This window comes from Mauremys mutica, chromosome 1 (assembly GCF_020497125.1).
Source record: "Mauremys mutica isolate MM-2020 ecotype Southern chromosome 1, ASM2049712v1, whole genome shotgun sequence".
In the NCBI taxonomy this organism is placed as follows: domain Eukaryota; kingdom Metazoa; phylum Chordata; order Testudines; family Geoemydidae; genus Mauremys; species Mauremys mutica.
The window spans coordinates 74,717,558-74,740,773 of record NC_059072.1 but is presented as its reverse complement, the minus strand read 5'-3'; the positions used below and the strand labels follow the sequence as shown (position 1 = coordinate 74,740,773).

General features: G+C 42.1%; 1 protein-coding gene across 5 annotated transcripts in view; it reads left to right on the top strand.

Annotated features, from left to right (window-relative positions):
• Positions 1-23,216, top strand: part of PPFIA2 (PTPRF interacting protein alpha 2) — a 677,602-nt gene that overhangs the window by 337,540 nt on the left and 316,846 nt on the right. The gene's annotated exons all lie outside the window — the stretch shown is intronic.

The window sequence follows — 23,216 nt, the reverse complement described above, 5'->3', positions numbered from 1 at the left end:
TATATTCACAGCTACTTCCAAGTTTACCTTGCTTCTCTCCCATCTGAATACTCCTGTCAGTTGAAATCAGTAAAATAGAAATAAGCAAAATGAGAAAAGTAAGATGAGGGCACATTTATTCTACTTTACATGGTTCTGTATTGGACTTTAAATATATCTCATACTAAATTTGGAAGGAAACTTTATTTTTTCTGTATTGTGTGACTTAAAATGAAGGCGAGGGAGGAGACACTAGTGATGGAAGGACAGAACAAGAAACCTATATTTTTGTTAAAAAGAAACTGTTGATTCACTTGTAGTATAATAGCTAATTTATCTTTTGCAATAAGCTTTTCCACAAGTGGGAACACAGTGGCCCAAAGCCTGTCCTCTGATACACAAAACATTAGTGGGAATTCAGCACATACTCTAAGGGCAGACTTTGGCTCTCTGTCCTACACTATGTATTGAATAACTTGTATATTGAGTATTACTTTCTCTTGATAAAGATCAAATTTTTTTGTGGGGGAGGAGGCTGTTGATCCTGAAATTCAAGAGTTCTTATTGCATAAAATGTAATCCAGGTAGGTATGATATAGTTAGACCATACTGCTAATTAAGCATCAAATGATTATTATTACTATTTTTGATATTGTCAAGATAAAACAGCACAGGGGATACTGAGCCACCCCGATCTCTCAAAAAACAAACAGAAACCCCTAGTTTAACGTGGAAACTTTCTGTTTTTCAAGGAACATAGAAGTTTCCAATTTTCTGTAATGGATTAAACTGATTTGTATCCTGCTTCTAGCTATTTGGATCACCAGTATGTATTCCTGGGCATCTATTTCAATGGGCCAGCAAAAACACTACTTGATTAGGAATTGCTTTCTTGAGTTCTAGTTACGGTTTTATGCGATGAGGCTAAAGACCATTTCAGTGTATAAAATATCCATGTAGAGTTTAGTCAGGAGGAATGGAAGAAGATGCCATGGATGTATAATGCAAGATTGGTTTCCAAAGTAGATGATCCTCTCCCCATATCCAACCTAACTTTAGCTCCTTCAAGACAAGTTCAATCTGCTGCTTTGCAGAGATAATCACCTTCGCATCATTCAGATGTCATCTATAGATAAACCTTGAATTGGAGGACTTGAACCACAGGCTTGGCAGTGTACAATAATGTTTCAAACTCATACACAAACGCTAGTACTATCACTTTAAAGAAGCATAGGAAGGGTAACTTAAACTTAAAAATAATCGATAAAGAGGTCTTTAAAATTAAGGAGGATTTAAAGTATACTTCTTCCAGAAAGAAGTCAAAGATACAGACCACCCTACATCAACCTTCTACTCTTTGGGTGAAATCTTCCACCAATGAAAGCAATGTGAGTTATTTTATTGTCTTCAGTGGGATTAGAATTACATCCTTTGTCCTCAAGAAAGGATGAGAGGCCTCAATGATAAGGCAAAATCACACTCACCCCCCACCATTTTCTGTCTTCTCTGACAGCAAAGTTTTTTTTCCAAAAGAAACACAAAGGAAGTTTATGAATCCCTCAGAAGACATTGAGGTTAAAACATACGAATTGTACAAACACAAATGTCTAAGGAATTGGAATATTCTCTTAACTCAGTGAATAAGAAGAGTTTTAGTGACTATTTCCCGAAGGTGAAATAGAGGACAAAGTATTTCTTATCACAATAACACTAATAAATCTTACAACAGTGTTGGGAGAATCTGGGCCTTAACAATCCTTTCTGAAGTCTCTTCACAAGTTAGAAAGAATTCCCAAGCCTAGTCTCTGAGAAAGAGAGCTAGCGCCCATTGTGGATTCTGCCTTTACTGTAAACACTATAAAAAAGCCTTTCATATTGAAAGTTAATGTTTAGAACAAAGATCCCATGGATAGAAATAATCACAAGATACTCTCACAAGGTATAAAACTTCCAGCTCAAGTTCTTAATGTGGTGATTCACTCATGCCTTACCTCTGAACTCATGTAAAGTGGCTTTAAGATCTAATTTTAGACTCTGACTATAGAAAGAAATACAGTAAATCCAAAATTCCTGTAGACTTAATTGCTCTGGCTGCTGACTTTCACTTTTTCACTGCTGATGCAGCTACAGAGGCTCTTTATGGTCCTATTTAGAATGTCGCTTTAATGAGTAGGTGGAAATTCCCTGTGGTTCAAACTCTGGTCAGATGATTTTGTGTGTAACTTAAATCAAATGGCTTTTCTCTTCGAGGTGCCATACGCTTTTTAAAGAGAACCTGGATGCTACCATAAAAGGGATTAATGCAAAAACAGTTGCTCTCTTTGACAGATACCTCAAAATAAAGGAAAAATTACCTAAGGAAGGAACCCCATATAGGTTCTGTGGTATGACAAGATATACAAATCAAGGTTATTCCAGCATTTCTCCTGCTTGATAGAACCAAGGCAGAGTAACCTCCACATCAGTCTAGAGAAAATTGTCTTTATTTCTAATGGTCTTTTCCTACTAAAATTACCTTTAGGGATCTGACACTCTTCCTGTGTCACAGAATAAATAAATACATCACCAAAGACAAAATTATTATATTTATTATCTCAAATAGTTACTTCTTAGAATGTTGGAAGATTTCTTCTATCTAGACTTAGTAAAATAATATCTCATATCTCAAAAATTGGCAAACACATAATAAATCTTTTAGCGCTTGATCCTGCAAACACTTCTACATTTGAGCAACTTCATGCACATGAACAGTCACACTGAACTCCAAGGGAATTCTCACATGAGGAAAGTTACTAGGGACAAAGGTATCGCATTGTCAATGCAGTACCAGATACACAGTCATGTCAAGAAATATATTCTATATTTCATAATTTATTGGAAATCAGGATGGGGTTTCGACCAGGTCTTGACCTCAGATAGCTAAAAATTCCTAGAATACAAAATAATCTCACTTCAGTTGACAATTAAGATGCATATCTGCTTATACTATACCTACTGTCTAGCTGAAAGCCATCGGTACTTCACTATGTTTGTTGTAGGAAACTTGACATGGTCGTGATTCACATTACCTTTTGGTCTAGCCTAGCTCCATGGTGTGTTATAAAAGTGATTCTCCCAGGGTCCACAGAAGTTTCCATCTAATTTCATATAAAGATAAGCTAATAAAAGCTATTTCTTTCTGTAGCTGTTCAAGAAGTGAATCTAGTAGTTTTGACTTCATCAGCTATAGGTGTGTTAGTGAATTTAGAGCTCCCTAACTCCCTCCCTGTAGCTCTGCGATTAGGCAGTTAGTTTAACACAAAAAGATACCCCTTGTTTCCTAGTCAATAAAGGATAAACTGATCTTTGTAATCTGATCTTTCCAAAACTAACATAAAACTTCATCCAATGTTTCTTCACTTCTTCACCTAAATTATGATGATATGCCTATGGACAAAACTGCACACTCATCCTCTGATACATATCAGGGCTCAATAGCCTTAGCACCTGGAACTTCTTGGGCCATAAGAGAGATTAAACATGATGCTAACCAATTCCTGCCACGATGCCTGGTCACAAAGAACTTGATAAAACTGATAACATCCAAAACTGTCCACGTCCACCTAATAATAGCTCTGAGAAACACATTATCAACATCTGTCCACTATGAAGAGCAGCCATTTACTACGATTGTTTTTGTCCTAGGAAGGAGTCAGTTTTTAATTTGCCCTTTATCTTTAGTTTTTTCTTTAATATTCTTTAATATTATTTATAACAGACCTCATTTTAAATTTTATTTTTAGAAATCCTAGTTAATTATAATATATTAGTTGGTTTGTCTTTATCTAGTATTTTATTAATTTTCCAAAAACCATCTAGCAGGTTGATATGAGGCATGACATTCTCTGATACACAACCTGTGTTGGTTTGTTGCTTTCTGGTTATGTTTATCTAAGCTGTCTATTAGTTTATCTTTAATTACACACTTGGTCAGTTTCCTCAGACTGAGTTGAGGTTTATTGGTCTGTAATTCTTGTGATCACTTTGCATTCCTCTTCTGGAGATTTGTACTGTGTGAATAATTTTCCAGTCAGGAACAGGTTTTGTTTGTGGTTTTTTCCCCTCCTTGTTAGTATTTCTGCTGTAATAATATCTCCTATTATTATTATTATTATTTATTATATATTTATTTGCTATTTCATGCTTCCTTGAGAACTCATGGATGAATTTCATCTAGTTCTGATGATTTACTGCACTAAATATTTTCAAATTTCTTCATAAATTCTTCCAGGGAAGCTTAAGATTTTAGAACTTATATTTAACAAAAAGTCCTGGCATTTCCAAAACAAGCCCACAGATGCACAAATACAAAATAATCCTAACCAACACTTAAATGTCCCTCAAGTTTACAATGTCTAGAACAAGGAAGAGGTTTTAATGCTGGCACAAATCTCCCCAAAGAAAGCTTAAACCTTTTGTTTTGGAAGGACCTCTTTTGGGATAAGTAATACTCCTTGGGTCAATGTAGCGTACCAATAATGGGGATTACAAAAGCAGATTCAACCCCAAGTTTGAGTACTTTTTGCAGCTCAATCCAAGCCAAAAACTTTGCACATCTCTGTCCCATATACAGAAGGTTTCCTAACAGTTGGTGCTTACTTTTCTATCAATACCAGCCTGAGGTGAATATAAACTGGAGAAGTGGAAAGTCTGCAATGCATGTTGTCAACACATAAACCATCCCGTCTCCTGATAATTAGGAAATGTGTAACACTTCAGTGTTGTTCAAATACTGTGTTAAAAACTTGTTTATGAGCTATACGCCACAGCCTTTCATATGATAGGTTGTTTGTCTCCTTAGGTTAGAAGAAATTTTCAGTGACAATTTTTATACAGGTATATATACAAAAAAGAAAAAGTATCCAAACCACACATTTTATATTGTATTTAACTCCAAACCCAAAACCAGCATACACTTTGAAATATTTAGAACTCCAAATTAAGTAGTAATGATTGGTTTAAGATTGCTGACACTAAGTTTAATTATCTGGTGCCTTTTCATGTGATAGGACTACATTATTCTGGAATTTTCTCTAGTTTCTTCTAAATGCTGTGGGAAGCACAGGTTTCGACATTTGCTCCCAGGAGAATTGAAAAGTGTGAAACAAGTGCTTTAATATTTTTGTTTGCTCTATAGTGATCCATCTTCCTCAACAGGATGCCCTCCAAAACTTGAAATTTCTAGTAGTTGAGAATACATTAGTTCAGCATTTTAATTACGTTAAATTAATTAAATCTATTTGTCCGGGGCTTATACTCTTGGTAAGATAGAGCCATAGTATACTTTTTTTTACTCTTCTGACTCCAACCTGATATTTAAAAATATTAAAGGGCGATTAAAATATGTGGATAGGCTAGGTTGAGTATTATCAAACTACACAAAAACACTTTTACAGAATAAACTAAATACAGTAGATGGTACATGTGACACACTAAGTTTTACTAATATAAAAATGTAAATAGAGTCTTTTTGATCTTCAACTCTACCTGAACATTATATTGCTAATAGTAACAAATGTAAGAGGCTATTTTAAATATAAAAGGTAATAGTACATTGCCCTAAATGACAGCAACACATGCAAAACTGAAAATCATAAAGGAAAATTGCCATCTGTTCGCACTTCAGGTGCTCAGAATTATGTTTAATATCTTGGTGAAGTTACCAACATTACATGCACAAAAGGTAAAATCTAGTTTGTATGCAATTGGTCTTTGAAGTATGCATCTTCACTGTCTTCCGTTACAGACCCCAATTTACCTTTTATCTCACACAGAGTTACTGTTCTCTTTTTCATTGTTGTAAATAATTTACATCAGAGAAGTTGAATCAACAGATTGATATTATACATAATAAAATGCTACTTATAACTTGTACACTCCCCCTCAATCAGTATTGAACATCTACCGAAGTAGGAGAAGTGTTGTTATGCTGTCTTTCATCTGAAGGGTAAAACCAAGACCTCGTTCATTTATTTTTGCACGAGTAATGTGCTAGCCTGTCTGTTTGGCTAAAGCCCAATTGAGTCATTACATTTTGCCTACCTAAAATTCCTCTCTAGTTTCATTTGCATACAGCATTCTTTCCACCCTGAATTGCTGGGAAGAGTTGCTATACACAGTTCAAAAGTTGTTGTCTCTTGACCCACAGGAGGATGAACTTCTGTGATGGGTGAAGTGATCACAGAAGTTCATCCTCCTGTGGGTCAGGAGACAACAACTTTTGAACTGTTTATAGCAACTCTTCCCAGCAAAATATAGGTAGGTAGGTAGATAGATACATACACACACACACACACTTTGTATAGTTGCCAAGAGTTTTGGCATGGATAAACGTATGCCTTTTAAATTAATACTGGTAAATATACAATGCGTTGAGACTGAAAACTCTATTCTACTTTGCAAACTAGCATTTATATATAGTTGTTCAGATGCTAGGATAGCAGAGTGATCTAGTAGTCAGAATGGGCTGAGAGTCAGTGATCTAGGTCCTATTTCAGACTCTGTCATTAATCTGCTGTGTGACCTTGAGCCTTTGCAAATAGGGATATTAATACTAATTTTTATAGTTCTTTGATATTCTCAAATAAAAAATTCTATATAGGTACAAAGTATTAATTTTTGGTGTCTTCCTGTAAAAAAAAAAAAAAGCAACTTCTTTTTTAAATCACAAAAGTCATAAACTATTATATAAATTGCAGATTTGTTTATGGTGAAATGGGTGACAAGTATTTCAAACCATATTAATAATTGCCATATTTCTTTGCTTAGTGGGAATTTTGATAACTCATTCCAGTTCATTGGTTATTTTCCAAATATAAACACCTTATTTTCTTCAAAATATATTCTATAAAAACAACAGCTTGAAATGAAATTATAAAAACTATCAAGAATAATGGATAACAGATTATCCACATTTGTTTTACCTAGAAGGATTTCCTCAGCAATGTATTGTAAACCTCACATTTTATAACAACAGGGTTGGAAATACAGGTTCATATACCAGCATAGTAGGTCAGCTCTTCATCCTTAGATACATTTAGTAGTAAGCAGTGAAGTCCATCTTATTCCTTTGGACATATAGTCCATATAACAATTCTGTAATAAAGTAGGAAATTGCTCATATGTTCTTGAGCAAAACTTCCCTTGTGTCCTTTAAAACATTTAGCTGCCACTTTCTGTCCCATAGGTAATCTTAATTATACTGAATGATGTTTGTGAAACTCTTTGGGATCCTTTAGGAAGATTATACTATGAGAGAGGGAGAGAAAAAAAATGGTATGGCAAAATTCTGGCACCTCCAGATATGGTGGTACTTGGTTTTCCTTGACTAAGACTGGTAATTTAATATCCATGTTTCCTTGATTTTCTTTTTCTGTGCCAAATCCTGCAGCTCCCACTGACTTCTGTGAGGTTGCTTCTCTGAATAAAGTGAGCAGGACTTGAGCCAAAATTTATTTAAATTTATTTTCAAACTATTCTGAAGGACTTGGAGTTCTAAGTTTTGCTAGGAAATAGATGAGGGTGTATGTGATAGTGAACTATACTGTACATACATAAAATAACATCTGATGGGCTCCTTCTAACTGGCATTAAGAAAACTGTCTGAAGGTAAAGGAACTAGAAAAAAATAATGTCCTAAAAGCTGCTTTGTTATTCATAGTGGTTTGGCCTGTCACTACTCTCTTTAGTAGGCTTTTCAACTGCATTTCAGCAAAATAGTTTGTCTTGGTTCAGAGGACAAAGTACTTCTGTATTTTTCTCTGAGAAGGGATATGTAATTGTATGAAAGTCAGGGCCGCCCAGAGGGAGGAGCAAGAGGGGCAATTTGCCCCGGGCCCCACAGGGGCCCCCACAAGAGTTTTTCGGGGCCCCTGGAGCGGGGTCCCTCACTCGCTCCGGGGGGCCCAGAAAACTCTTGCGGGGCCGGGCCCAGAAGCTTCTTCCGCTCCCAGTCTTCGCCGGCGGGGGGTCCTTCCGCTCCGGGGCAGAAGGACTCCCCCCTGGCGAATTACCGCCGAAGCGGGACCCGCCGCCGAAGTCCAGCTCGGTCTTTGGTGGTAATTCGGCGGTGGGGGGCCCTTTCATTCCGGGACCCACCGCCGAAGTGCCCCGAAGACCCGCGGTGGGGGCCCTCCGCCGCCAAATTACTGCCGAAGACCCAGCTGCACTTCAGCGGTGGGTCCCGCTTTGGCGGTAATTCGGCGGTGGGGGGGGGACCCGCCACCGGTCTTTGGGGCACTTCGGCGGCGGGTCCCGGAACAGAAGGGCCCCCCGCCGCCGAAGACCCCAGGCCCCCGGAATCCTCTGGGCGGTCCTGATGAAAGTCATTGCTCACAACTTGTTTAAAACCTCTGCAAGGTCAGCACAGTACGTATTAACAAATATACACAATTCTCTTTATCCCAGCTTAGTTGTTTTCCCTTTTTTCTGGTTCAGCTCATTTGGCACAGATTTCAGTTTCATGACTTCAAAATATCACAGTTGCATTGATCGGAAAGTCACATTCAAGGTGTAAAAATAAGTGTGAATATGTAAACAACATTAACCAGAAAAAGATAAAAAGGATGCAGAGAATGTGACAGAGTTTCTGTTACTTACAATTTTGTAGAAAATTTTGAAGTTGGACTACTTGTGAGGCGTTCTGTAATGAGCTATCTAATATTCCTCTGAATATGGGGGGATTTGTGTTTTTTGCCATTTTAGCTACAAAAAGTAGTTGTTTCTATATCTCTGCAACAAAATAAATGCTGGTTTAAAGTGTATTTCCAGGCAGTATTAAATAACTTGATCTATACTGAGAGTAGGATTGTGAGTTGTATGGGAAAGTGAGAAGAAAGAATTTGATATGGCGCAGCTGGCAGCCATTTTGTGCCAAAAATGGAAGATGTTTCCTAACCTATATCCCTGGGTCTTTGTTTTGGGTATGTGTATATATTTTGCAGCAAAAATAATATATTATTAGCCTTGAAAAGTTTTGTGGGATAGGTGAACAGGTTAAAAGGCTTTCTCCCAGTGTTCAGGCTATGATTGCAGCTGAAGGCTTAATTGTCTGGCACAGATGAGTCTTGAGTGTGATTGGGCTGGTTTCTCAGACATTTCTGGGATATATAATTTATGCCTTAGGCCTTTTTTGGTCTGTTTGTAAAGGGCATATTTTAATAAGTAAACTCATCTTCAGTTTCTTTCACAGAACTACAATAAACCTATAAGCATTATTATGCCATGTTCTGTTTTAACCAACTAAAGGGGGAAAAATATTAAAACTCCAATTATGTCCTCTTGCTAAGGAGAACATGTCCATTATTGGACCCAGTGTTGCTATATACTGAGCGTCCTCAGCTCCCATTTAGGCCATGATCCAGCATAGCACTTAAGTCTGTCTCTAAGGGTACGTCTACACTACAAGACTATTTCGAATCTACTTAATTCGAATTTGTGGAATCGACCTTATGAAGTCGAATTTGTGTATCCACACTAAATACACTAATTCGACTGTCTCAGTCCACAGTAACGGGGCCAGCATCGACTTTGGAAGCGGTGCACTGTGGGAAGCTATCCCACAGTTCCCGCAGTCCCGCTGCCCAGTGGAATGCTGGATAGAGCCCCCAATGCCTGCTGGGGGAAAAAATGTGTCGAGGGTGGTTTTGGGTAACTGTCATCATTGAACCGTCAATCACTCCCTCCCTCCCTCCCTCCCTGAAAGCGCCTGCGGGCAATCTGTTCGTGCACTTTTCTGCTCAGTGACAGCGCGGGCGCCACAGCACTTTGAGCACGGATCCCGCTGCAGTTATGGCCGTTGTCAACTCCTCGCACCTTATCGTCCACCTCTTCCACAGTCAGCTGCTGAGAAATCGGGCTACTTTTCAATGGTGCTGCGAGCACTGGTGGACCATGGGGGACGTTTTACCAACATCAACGTCGGGTGGCCAGGCAAAGTTCATGACGTGCTTGTTTTCAGGAACTCTGGTCTGTTTAGACGCCTGCAGGAAGGTAGTTTCTTCCCGGACCACAAAATAAGTCTTGGGGATGTACAGATGCCTATAGTGATCGTCGGGGACCCAGCCTACCCGCTAATGCCCTGGCTCGTGAAGCTCTGTGCAGGCGCCTTGCACAGCGACAAGGAACTCTTCAAGTACCAGCGAGCAGTGAGCAGCGTGACCTGTGACTGTTCAGTTTCTTTACAGAGAAGCTGAACCTGCCCCTGTTTCTTTACCAAGTTACTGTTGACTAGCATCTGCAGTTACATACCCCGCCCACCCCGCTTCCCCAACTTCCAACACACGTATAAAAATAAAATACATGTTCCACTGTAACTTTACAAAGGTTTCTTTATTGATGACTTTGCGTTACAGGGTTGAAACTGGGACACGGACTGTGCTGGGTAGGGTGTGCGGTGATGTAAAGACCGCCTGTAAACTCGAGGAATGACAGGCTCCTGCTCCCAGAGCGGTCTGCAGTGCCGGACTGGATGTTTCAACGGAGCCTGCCATCCCTCCTTTTTGGGACTCTGTGTGCGTGGGCTATGTGGCCTTTTGGCGGGGGAGGACGGATATAGATTCCTCTGCTGCGTGGCTCTGTGGTCCAGGACAGGGACCGTTGCATGAGATCTGTAACCCCCCTCCCCCGCTACAAAGTCACGTACCCCCCCACCCACACAGAACCTGCAAACCACCTCCCATACCGACCAGGGTGCGTACTGACTGCAGTGTGTGTGTGACCTGCTGCTGATCCTGCCCCCATGTCTGTACCCTGGTAAAGGTGATTGTCCTGTCAAATTACCAACCCCCTTCCCCCCCTTCAAACACAGTCTCCTCTAAAAGAACATGACGGAAAAAGTAATTAACTGAAAAGTATTTTTTATTATCAACTAGACAGTTAGGGGATGAAACTGGGATGGGGGCTTGGGTGAGGCGGGAAGGAAAGGACTTCTCAAAAATTAGGCTATGAGAGCTTTTCGGTACTTGAGCACTCTGCTGGGGTGCAGTGACAGTTTACATGGCCTCTGGCGCCCCTCCTTCTGGTTATTTTCGGTGAGGGGGGTATGGGACTTTGTGGCGGGGGAGGGCGGTTGCAGATACACTGCAGGGGGGCTCTGTCCTCCTGCCTGAGGTCCTGCAGAACATGCACAAGGCGCAGGAGCATGTCTGTTTGCTCCCTCATTAGTCCAAGCAGCGTTTGAGTCGACTGCTTGTCTTCCTCACGCCACCTCTCCTCCCGTTCGCTGTGTGAGCGCTGGTACAGAGAGAGGGTCTCCCTCCACTGGCTCTGCTGGTCCGCCTGGTCTCGGGAGCACCCCATAAGTTCAGCGAACATCTCGTGCCGTGTCTTTTTCTTTTGCCACCTAATCTTTGCCAGCCTCTGTGAGGGGGATGCTGTGGCGGGTCTGGAGACAGTCGAAGCTGTGTGATGGGAAAAAGGGAGTGAATTCCTTGCAAAGATAAATTTTGGCGAACAATGAACACAGTGTAGCCTGTCTCTGTGAATTCTGGGTTGAGATCCCAGTGCCTGATGGGGCAAACACCATTTTCGCGGGTGGTTCTGGGTAAATGTCGTCAGTCATCCCTTCCTCCGGGAAAGCTACAGCAGACAATCATTTCAAGCCCGTTTTCCCTGGATTGCCCTGGCAGACGCCACAGCGTGGAAACCATGGAGCCTATTTTGCCTTTTGTGCCTGTCACCGTATGTGTACTAGATGCCGCTGACAGAGGCGGTCCAGCAGCGCTACACAGCAGCATGCTTTTGCTTTTGCATGATAGCAGAGATGGTTACCAGCCATATTGTACCATCTACCATACCATAAATTGGTAATAAGATGGGCATGGTTACCAGTCCTTTTGCACTGCACCATTTGCTGCTGTCATAAGTGCCCCTGGCAGCTCTTAGCCAGGGGCGCAAAAGCCAAAATTGGGAATGACTCCCTGAGTCAATCCCTCCTTTTTGGTATGTAAAAATAGAATCAGTCCTGCCTAGAATATGGGCAAGTGTACTAGAGAACCACTGTATCAGAGAACCAGAGAGCACAGCTGCTCTGTGTCAGATCCTGCATCGATTATGAGCTGAATGCTATTCACAGGGGGTGCTCCTGCAACAACCCCACCTGTTCATTCCATTCTTCCCCAGCCTTCCTGGGCTACCATAGCATTGTCCCCCCACTTGTGTGATGAAGTAATAAAGAATGCAGGAATAAGACACAGTGCCTTTTTAGTGAGAAATGAGTGGAAGGCAGCCTCCAGTTGCTATGATAGTCCAGATAGGACATTCAGGAGTGTGGAGGAGAGGAGCCCAGCATCCTGCTGCTAGTCCGGGGCAATTGAATCTTTTCTTTACACATGAAGGGTGGGGGCTGATGAAGCTCAGCCCCCTGTTGCTATGATGAGGACGGTTACCAGCCATACTGCACCATCTACCAGGAAAAATTAGGGCCAGGCGCCCTTGATCGACCTAACAGATGCTAGTACGCATGGTTACCAGTCCTTTTGCACTGCCCCATGTGCCAATAGGCTGATGATGACGATGGGTATCAGTCTTATTGTACCATCAGCCATCCATAGCGTGGGGGGAGTGAGGATGTCGGTGTTCAGTGCTGCACCATCGCATCTATCTTCAGCATTCAGTAAAGATACGGTGACATGTAAAAGAGTCAACAGAGGATTGTTTTCCCTTTCACTTCCGGGGGTGGGGGGGTGCGTAAATTGCCGAGCTATGCCCTGACCCACCGCGGACACTGTGTTTGACCCTAGAAGCATTTGGAGCTCAGCCAAGAATGCAAATGCTTTTCGGAGACAACAGGAACTGTGGGATACCTTGTGTCCTCAGTCCCCCCTCCCTCCATGAGCGTCCATTTGATTCTTTGGCTTTCCGTTACGCTCGTCACGCAGCAGCGTGCTGAGTCTGTGCTATGCTGTCTGTCCGGAGTTTTTTGAAAAATACTCTGGACCAGGCGTAACATTACAGTAATTCCCCTAATTAGATGCAGGAGTCTCCGAGCGAGATCACCCTGAGGACGGTCACTGAAGGAGATAGAGAGCGCATGCTGCGTGAAAGCCAGCACAAACCAGGGGCCTATGCAGCCGTGCTCGGGGAGGCAATGCTCCCTGAGTACCTCATGAAAGCCTCGCGCGGAAAAGTGTGCTGCCACGGAGCACCCAATAAGGCAGCTCTCCCCAGGAACCTCCTCTGGAGGCTTTTCGATTACCTCCAGGAGAGCTTTGTGGAGATCTCCCAGGAGGATTTCTGTTCTATCCCCATATATAGAGAGACCTCCTTTTCACATACTTCAGATTCCTGTTATATTAAGAATAAAAGTTTACATGGTTAAAGCACTTACCGAGTGATCCTTCCCCTGATTCAGGGTCCGGGTTAACGGCCGGGGAGGGTTGGTAGGGGATCTCCGTGACGGTGATGAAGAGATCCTGGCTGTCGGGGAAACCAGCGTTGTAAGCGCTGTCGCCTGCCTCGTCCTCCACAAACCCTTCCTCATCTTCCCCATCCGCGAACATCGCCGAGGAACTGGCCGTTGACACTGTCCCATCGTCAGAGTCCATGGTCGCTGGTGGGGCAGTGGTGGCAGGCTCCGTAGCGTCCGTTTGCCGCTTTGATTTTTTGGTAGCCTTGTCTGGGGTCCTTGATTTTCACACGGCGCTGCGTTGCATCCCGGCTGTATCCTCTGTCTCTCATGGCTTTGGAGACCTTCTCGTAGGTCTTTGCATTCCGTTTTTTGGAGCGCAGCTCCGAAAGCACAGACTCCTCGCCCCACACACCGATCAGATCCAAGAGTTCCTGGTCAGTCTATGCTGCGTCCCTCTTTCTATTCAGAGATTACATGAACTCCTCTGCTGGAGAGCTCTGCATCGCTGCCGGTGCTGCTGAGCTCGCCCCGATGTCCAACCACGAAATGAGATTCTAACTGTCCAGACAGGAAAAGGAATTCAAATTTTCCCGGGACTTTTCCTGTGTGGCTGGTCAGAGCATCCAAGCTCGGACTGCTGTCCAGAGCGTCAACAGAGTGGTGCAGTGTGGGATAGCTCCCGGAGCTAGTAAGTTCGATTTGCATCCACACCTAGCCTAATTCGACATACCCATGTCAAAATTAGCGCTACTCCCCTCGTCGGGGTGGAGTACCGAATTCGAACTAAAGAGCCCTCTAGGTCGAATTAAATGGCTTCCTAGTGTGGACAGTTGAGCGGTTAATTTGAATTAACGCTGCTAAATTCGATTTAAAGTCCTAGTGTAGACCAGGCCTAAGATTGGAAGGTACAAGGAGGTTTTGTTCTGTTCCTGTGTAGCCCATAGGTTTGCTTCATGACATTCTTGAGATTAATTTTCATAAGTAATTTATGATTTAATGGTCCCCTTTACAGTTTATTCACGTATTTTGTAATTTATTTGGGACTGTATGTGATGGCCAGTGGAGTTCTGTTGGTTTCTTTCTTGGGTTTGTCTTGCAGTAGGAGGCTTCTGGGTACACGTCTGGCTCTGTTGATCTGTTTCCTTATTTCCTCGTGCAGGTATTGTAGTTTTGAGAATGCTTGGTGAAAAATTTTGTAGGTGTTGGTCTCTGTCTGAAGAAACCACCAGAACTCCACTGTTCATCACATACAGTCCCCAGCTAAAACCCCTCCAACGCATCATCAGGAATCTACAACCCATCCTGGACAATGATCCCTCACTTTCACAGGCCTTGGGTGGCAGGCCAGTCCTCGCCCACAGACAACCTGACAACCTGAGGCATATTCTCACCAGTAAATGCACACTGCACCATAGTAACTCTAACTCAGGAACCAATCCATGCAACAAACCTTAATGCCAACTCTGCCCACATATCTACACCAGCGACACCATCACAGGACCTAACCAGATCAGCCACACCATCACCGGTTCATTCACCTGCACATCCACCAATGTAATATACACCATCATATGCCAGCAATGCCCCTCTGCTATGTACATCGGCCAAACTGGACAGTCCCTACGGGAAAGGATAAATGGACACAAATCAGATATTCGTAATGGCAATATACAAAAACCTGTAGGAGAACACTTCAGCCTTCCTGGACACACAATAGCAGATTTAAAGGTAGCCATCCTGCAGCAAAAAAACTTCAGGACCAGACTTCAAAGAGAAAAACTCAGTAATCTTGCACTAATTCTGAAGCTCTGGAGTGTGAAACTGATCCAAACAAAGAGAAACTGACCAGCGTTTCCACAATGAGGGGGAAAGTAGGGATTTATGGAAACCTGCTTTTGCATCTTTTCTTAATAGGTTAGAGGTTTGTTACAGGAGTGGGTGGGTGAGATTCTGTGTCCTGCATTGTGCAGGAGGTCATACTAGATGATCATAATGGTCCCTTCTGACCTTAAAGTCTATGAGTCTATGAGAAACTGCTGAGCTCCAGTTCATCTGCAAATTTGACACCATCAGCTCAGGATTAAACAAAAACTGTGAATGGCTAGCCAACCACAAAAGCAGTTTCTCCTCCCTTGGTTTTCACACCTCAACTGCTAGAAGAGGGCCTCATCCTCCCTGATTGAACTAACCTCGTTATCTCTAGCCTGCTTCTTGCTTACATATATATACCTGCCCCTGGAAATTTCCACTACATGCATCCGACGAAGTGTGTATTCACCCACGAAAGCTCATGCTCCAATACATCTGTTAGTCTATAAGGTGCCAAAGGACTCTTTGCTGCTTTTACAGATCCAGACTAACACGGCTACCCCTCTGATACCTGATTCTTATTAATCACTTATCCCATTCAGAAATCTGCTTTGCCATTCTTTACGCATCTAGAAATTGTACCTGTAAAATTCTAATTTTATCTAGAATGAAATAGCTTGTGCTTTTATTTAAAACAAACAAGCAATAATACTGTAATTTTAAAAAATATCTGTCATGTTATTCAGAAGGAAAAATAGCTTAAATGGATTTAGAAAATAATAATTTTTTGATTAAGCAGCAATAGCGTACTGTGATTTGATTAGCATTACAGAGCAAAGTAGATATTAATTTATTTTTAACCTTTGTAATGCTTGATATGTTTTTAACTTTTACACTCACTGGGATCAGGATTTCACCTGCAGAGTCTGTGGTAAAACTCCTCTTGACTTCATTACGAAGGTGAGGATTTAGCCCATTCAGCATAATTCAGCTTTGTTTATTGATACTTTTTCTTGGTTAAAGGCTGTTTGTTTGTTTGTTTATATATATATAACAAGGTATACATGTATAGGTATATGTGTGAATATGCTGATATTTCAATTATATATAAATACTTGATTACACAACTTGAATTTTCATTTTGATTTTAAAAAATTACTATCTTTAATTTGTAACTTGATCAGTACATTAAATTGCAGGTTTACTGCACTGCTACAAATTATACCATTATTTTTGAGTTGATTACATGTAAATTTTAATAACATTTTAAAAGTGTCTAGGTGTTCCTTAACTGCCAGCATGTTAACTAGGCATTAGAGGTATCACATATAGGGAAAAACATTTTTTAAAATTAATAACCTTGCCCCGGCCCCTCCCCTACCAAAGATGATGAAATTTTGAAGTGTCTTCAAACAGGGATCAAATTTGGATAAAAGCAACAAATCAGATCATTGCTCATCCACCATAGAGCTGCATTTGCATCTATCCATTTCTGGGAGAGTACAAGGCTCATCAGTTTCCATGGTAATACAACTCCTTCCAGTGCCCCACATCTGGCAGACCTGTCTCCATGTGATCCAGAAACTGTACTGAGAAAGAAAGCAGCTTCTGGGCAGGCCAAGTGGAGAGGAGAGTGATCTGGAGATGAGATGAAGGGGAAAGCAGCACATTGCCCCTTTTCTGGTGCCAGGAGGCTGGGATGGGGGAGGGGATGCTGCCAGTAGCTAGATTGGTATGGCAGCATCTCCTAGAATGAAGGAGACATCTCCCAGAATCCACCAAGCTTGGGAATTATCCCCATAGGCTTTTGTGGAGAGCGGCGAATCCTTCAGCCCTGACTGGAAAATTTTGGACAATATTTACATGGTTCCCCAAAAGTCCCCTCTCACAACTTTTCATATAGGAGGGGGCCCCTATTACATTTATCATATTTGATTGCAGAATTGGGACCAAAGTGTATAGAAATTGCAGACACTTATACAAAGGCTTACTTCCTGGGAAGGGGAAATGATGCCAATGGTACAAGAAGAGTTTGATCAGAAACTATAGGAGCGAGCAGGAGAATAAACAGATAAAGTTTTGCAAATAAGAAAATTAATTGAGGGATGTTTAAATTCTAATTAAGAGATAATTGGTGCTTATTTAAAATCATTTAAAGTAATTACCTTGTAATTAATAAATAGCTATTACACAGATGTAACACAGGTATAAGTTTTAAACAATTTTAAACAAACAATTTGATACTGTACTCAGCAATGTTGATTGTGAAGCTTGGTTGAGGTGGTGGAGTCAGAGGATGAAAGAGGGTGGATCATCCGGCTGCTCCTCTTGCTGTTCTTTCCAAAGTGCTGGGGGCTGCTCAAATTCCGATTCTGCCCCAGGACCGCTCCCACTCCACCCCTTCCCCCAAGGTCCCACCCCACCTCTTCCTGCTCCTGTTCCACCTCTGCCCTGCCTCTTCCTGCCCCTACTCCATCCCCTCCCCCCGAACATGCCATGTCCTCATTCCTTTCCCTCCCCACCTCCCCTGAGCCTCTTGAATGCTGCGAAACAGCTGATTGTTGCAGACGGGAGGTGCAGAGAGGGAGGGGAGAGTTGCTGATCTGCGGGGCGGCCGGTGGGCGGGATGCGCTGGGCGGGGCAGGATTCCAGTCCACAAATTTAATTAAAGCATTATTTTTTTAACGAGCTCCTTGGGGCACTTTTTGTAGCTGCTGGGGGGCTGCCGGCCCACCCTGGTTCCAAGCCCCCATAGCCAAACAACGTTATAAACAAACATTGCATAACTTTAAATGAGTATGTTCTCTAATAGATAAGCGATGTCATGATGAAACAATGTTAACCGGGACGACGTTAAGTGAGGAGTTACTGTACTTTTGTCGTTAAACTTATCACATGCACAAAAATAAATATCCTATTTATAAAGAAACTCTAGGACAATTTTGGCCCTCATTTTGCAATGTAATCTGCTAAGTGGACCCCTGCAGAGTCACATTGTAGGGGCGATCACTTGCTCATTAAATTGTACTGTCAGGGCCTTAGTTTGGAAAGAGGAAGAGAGAGAAAAGTCCCAAGAAATGGAGCACAACAGTCACTGTATGTAGCACCAAACATCATGTCTGCCTACTAGCATTAATCACTATAAAAAGTGGTTACACCACTGTGTGTCTAAAGCACAATGCACAAGAATGGCAGGTAATTCATAGGGGGCACTGAGGGTGAGACTGTGCTGTGCCTCCCTGAGGAATGGACTACAGTGATTTTAAGACACCTCTGGGCCCTAATAATGCTGACCTGCTCCATGGGCCAGAGCAGCCCCTGGGGTAATCTAGACAGTTGTGGAAGGTTTTTTTTAAAGTTACAGCAGCCTCACAAGGCTGAACAATAGACAGCAACGCAGCTCAGAATCACTGCAGTGCTGCAGGAGACACACCCCTTTTACCCCAAATCTCACCTCTGACACACACCTTACTCCAAGGTTTATGAAGTGATCCTCAGAAGATAGACTATGGTTGTCTTCCTCAACTCCTGCACCTGGGGAATTCTCCCCTGGGAAGGAATTTTCCTCCAGGGCAGATTGGCAGAAGCCCTGGGGGGTTTTCACCTTCCTCTGCAGCGTGGGGCACGGGTCACTTGCTGGAGGATTCTCTGCACCTTGAAGTCTTTAAACCATGATTTGAGGACTTCAGTGGCTCAGACATAGGTTAGGGGTTTGATACAGGAGTGGATGGGTGGGATTCTGTGGCCTGCGTTGTGCAGGAGGTCAGACTAGATGATCATAATGGTCCCTTCTGACCTTAAAGTCTATGAGTCTATGTGAGCCCCTTTACACTGCTCTAGCCCCTGTATGTGAAGTAAAGGGGACAGAGCAGGGATGAGAATCTATTTGGTGGTACTTGTACCATCCTGTATATGTGGTACCAAAATATCAAATAACATCAAATATCCATCCTTGATAAAGAATATGATTAGCCATAATATTCTGCTTAGTGCATAGCATAGGACTCTTTGTTGGATTTATCTGGTTACAAAAAAGTATGACTGAGAGAATATGAAATTAATCTCTCATATGCCAGCTGCAAACAAGTAAAATTACAGCCCACTGGAAATTAATATGTAGACAAGGCTTAGAAAAATGGTTTCAGAGTTTTTGGGAAATATTAATAATATTATAATTTCAAATGTTATGGAGGTGGATTCCACAGAACATTGCTTTCATTCCATAAACGTACTGAGGACAACCCAACCCATCCCAACCCAACCGACAAGCCAGAAAGCCTTTGCAATTCTGAAACCACCAAGCAGTTTGCTTTTCTTTGAGAAATGTTCATTCAAAATATAAATTAATGCCTGGGCATCTTTTTGGATATTAGTAATTCTTCTTATATAACTAGAAATGTAACCCTGTCACATTTGGGCAAGGAGAAAACAGAGTCTTCAGTCTGAATGAGAGAACCATTTATTCTACATTATTGTTTAGTGTAAGTGGCACTGACCAGAATTAGAGTAGAATATAGCCCTGTGCATTCACTTTCTGAAAGTGATAGATGCTAGTGGTATAAAAAAACATAGTCATCTCACAGTTGTGGCAGCCAAGCTTCAGGTGGACATTGAGAACCAAAATTGGGAAACTGAAGCACAGTTCAGGGTAGCTGCCCATAGAAATTGGAGACCAAATTTGGGGAAATGGAGGTACGACCCAGGGTGGCTGTGGAAGGAACCCCGGCTGAGATCTGGGAAGCTGAAGCACACTCCAATGTGGCCACTGCCAAGACTCCAGGGGAAATTAGCAAAATTGAGGCACTGTGTCCAAGATACAAGTGCAGCAACTAGGAGGCTGCAGCCAACAATAGAGAACAGAATGTGGCCCTGGGACACCTCAGTCTAAAGGACTCTGACTCCTGACACACAGTGAGGCAGGGCAGAGGGAGGAAGCTGTGGAAGGAACTTAGCATTAACCCAAAAGAGGGGAGATAGTTACCTCATATATACCATGCCCAGGGACACAGACAAACCCTTTGGAAGGCATGCCATAGCAAGAAGTAAGAGGAGCATAAATCCCTTCCCCACCTGACTGTGTGTAATGGATGCCAACATGTAACAGTTTACTGAAGACCAACTTTGCATGTAGTGGGCCACCAGGATATGCTTTTGGATTCAAAAGACGATACAAGCCTGTTGACTTCTTTGCACATTGGCTGCCAGGATAGGAGTACTGTAGCAACCAAATTACAGAAAACACCCACCTCCCTCAAGCGTATTTGTCTGGAGACAAGTTAGAGGCAGCTGTTCCTTTTAACAAACTGGCAGGATCATGGGAGTCAGGCAGGAGGACTGAGACATCCAAGATTACTTTGCATGAACCACACAAGCTTGGCTATCTTCAGTTTCACACCCCAGGTGGTGATCTTAGGATGGGTGTTTTACACTTGGCTGTTGGCAGGACCAGACCAATTTATAGAGGGAAAATTAAGTGATGGAGGTTTTTGGGGGTGTTGGACAATCCCTTAGTCAGTTCAATTAGGATTTTCTTGAAGGGAGGCTGGGGTGCCAGAGTCAGATCTGAAAGCTGAGAGGTGCTCATTGGATCTGGGAAGGGATGGGAACATAACCCTGGGTGAACCATATCCCATCTTGGTGGCAGTGATTATCTACAACAGGGATCAGCAACCTTTGGCCTGCGGCCCACCAGGGTAATCCCCCGGTGGGCTGGGCTGGTTTGTTTACTTGCTGTGTCTGCAGGTTCAGCTGATCACAGCTCCCACTGGCCGCGGTTCACCATCTCAGGCCAATGGGGGCTGTGGGAAGTGGCACGGGCTGAGGGATGTTCTGGCCACCTCTTCCCGCAGCCCCCATTGGCCTGGAGCGGCAAACCACGGCCAGTGGGAGCCATGATCGGCCGAACCTGTGGACATGGCAAGTAAACAAACCAGCCTGGCCTACCGGGGGCTTACCCTGGCGGGCCGCATGCCAAAGGTTGCTGATCCATGATCTATAACAATGAAGTTGGGGCAAGGAGAAATGGGACTGGGACCAGAAGCAGGGAAGAGACAGGACAGGAGAGGGTTGGAGGGGATAGGGCACTAGAGGTCAAACTTGGGGGAAAGAGGCAGAAGACATTCCTCTGCAGAGATTGGGCTGGAACCCAAGATTCCTGAGTCTTAGTATTCATCAGCTGTCAACAAATATCTATGTAACCCACTGGCAAAGTGTATCCCTCTACTGTTTGTCACCTGGATGAGAACCTACTGCTATCAGTTACTTCATTAGCTCAAGTGGCAGAGGGGCGTGCGGTGAATCTAAAGGTTCCAACTCGGTGGACAAACCAAGTGGGTGCCAATATTATGCCACATGATGGAATTTCTGGTTTTTCTGTTTGCTTTTTTAGGGAATTACATGCAAAAATATATTAAAATAACATGATTAAGGTTACAAAGTCAAGCACTTGAAAGTTAGAAAATGCCAGAATTAAGGTTGCCAGTGCAACCTTAATTCAATGTGCATTATGATACAGTCTGTCACTGCATTTTCCCACAAGACCTGTGCCTCATTATAAATGAGTCTTGTGGACAAAATAGTATGTGATCATGTAATTAAAGGCTATCCCATAATGCATATGCACAAGGAAGCTGAATTAAGTTTGCACAGCCAGTCTTAATTCTGGCATTTCCTAACTTGAATGCTTGACTTTGCAATATTAATGTTCTTTTAACATAGTGTGTGTGTGTGTGTGTATATATATATATATATAATATTAGAGTAGTGGGATGTAAGATTAAGCTTTAATTCCTCAAACACCCATTAGTTTAGGTTTGCTGAATTACCAATAATTGTGCGCCACACACACAAAAAAAATACAACAAGAACAGAAGGGATGATTCTAGATGTCAGTATTTCTTCAGTATACGAGAAAAGCTTTTCTTTCAAATTAGAGTAAGCAGACATAATTTGAAAGCATATCAGTGTTGCAAGTGAAGTATTAGAGAAAATGCATGTGCAAAAAAAAGATTGTTTGAATTTCCTTAATTTCCTTCTCAAGAATGTTTTTGGCATGCAAATACATAATGCTTTATAAAACAGTGATCATATTCAGTCCAAGGACAGGAATTAAACTCAGATTCTGTTTCCCAAAGAAAATTCATCCTTTCAAATAGAGAGACTATACTGCAAGAATACTGTATTGTATATCTCCTACATAAACAATATTAGTTTTAAACTGATCTAATGATCTGTGTTAATGGTCCCTTTCTGTTAATAAAAATATTGTATTGCCAGTCTTGATAATACACTGTGAAGTAGTTTATACTTAAAAACAGAGAATTGCAGACACTGAACTTGAAGGGGGAAAGAACCATGAGTCAAAGACAAGATATGGGCAAATATTATGGGAACTAAGGCTTTGATTTTTGTTGTGTTTTGTTTTTTTTAATGGGATCTCTGTGCTGACAAGCAAATAAAGCAATCTAACAACAAAGTAGTAGGCAAAATCTAAGGATTGGTGGAGTCCCAGGTGGGAAAAATTTCATTAAACTAGTGGGATTTGTAGAAGGTAAAGCTCTTGCCCTGCCTGGGTTTCAAGTCAACAAAATTCTTGCATGTGCAAGGATGCTACTGGATTCCATCAAAACATAATGAGAGATGTATTGCTAGTAAAGCATGGGGTTTCTACTCTTACTGATGCATCGGATGTGGAGAGAATTCTTGTGGCAGCCCAGAAGTAGAAAAGATTGTTACTGATTAATGTGTTTCTGTTTCTGCCTATCCTCTGAGTAGTGCATGATAATTAGACATAGCTGTTCTGGGTAGTGTGACCTCTGTTCAAAAACTCCTGGGAAAGATTACTGAGAGGAAAAAAAGAAAATTAGATGCAAACTCTGAAAATGAACCATCTATGAAAGACAAAGCTGACTGATGTGCTCCTTCTTCTTAATTCTTGATTTATAATCTGTTTATGTTTGTTTCAAAAAAAATTACCAAACTAAAAATATTTTAGAAAATGTAGCTTTGCCTTGAAAATGTGTTTGTTTTTCAGCACGTGTAA